Genomic DNA, 348 nt, shown 5'->3' on the forward strand with positions numbered 1-348 from the left:
CATATATACCACCAAAATTATATATGTTTACATATCTAACACCTAAATTTATTTATTTTTATATAATTACAACATCTTAATATTTTAGCATTATCTAATAGATTTAAAAATTAATAAAAAAGGTATAAACAAATATTATTATATACTTATTTAATTATTGCACGCCGAACATGAGCAAATAAACATTCATTTGTGTTCGACTTATTTATAAATCGAGCTAAAACAAGTGTTCATGTTTGGTTAATTTGCTTAAAAAATGAGTCGAACACGAATCATTTAATGAGCCGAACAAAAGCTATTCTCAAATGCTGAGTTTTTTTTGACAGCCTTAGCTAAAACACAACAGAT

This window comes from Phalaenopsis equestris, unplaced genomic scaffold (assembly GCF_001263595.1).
Source record: "Phalaenopsis equestris unplaced genomic scaffold, ASM126359v1 Scaffold000099, whole genome shotgun sequence".
Taxonomy (NCBI): domain Eukaryota; kingdom Viridiplantae; phylum Streptophyta; class Magnoliopsida; order Asparagales; family Orchidaceae; genus Phalaenopsis; species Phalaenopsis equestris.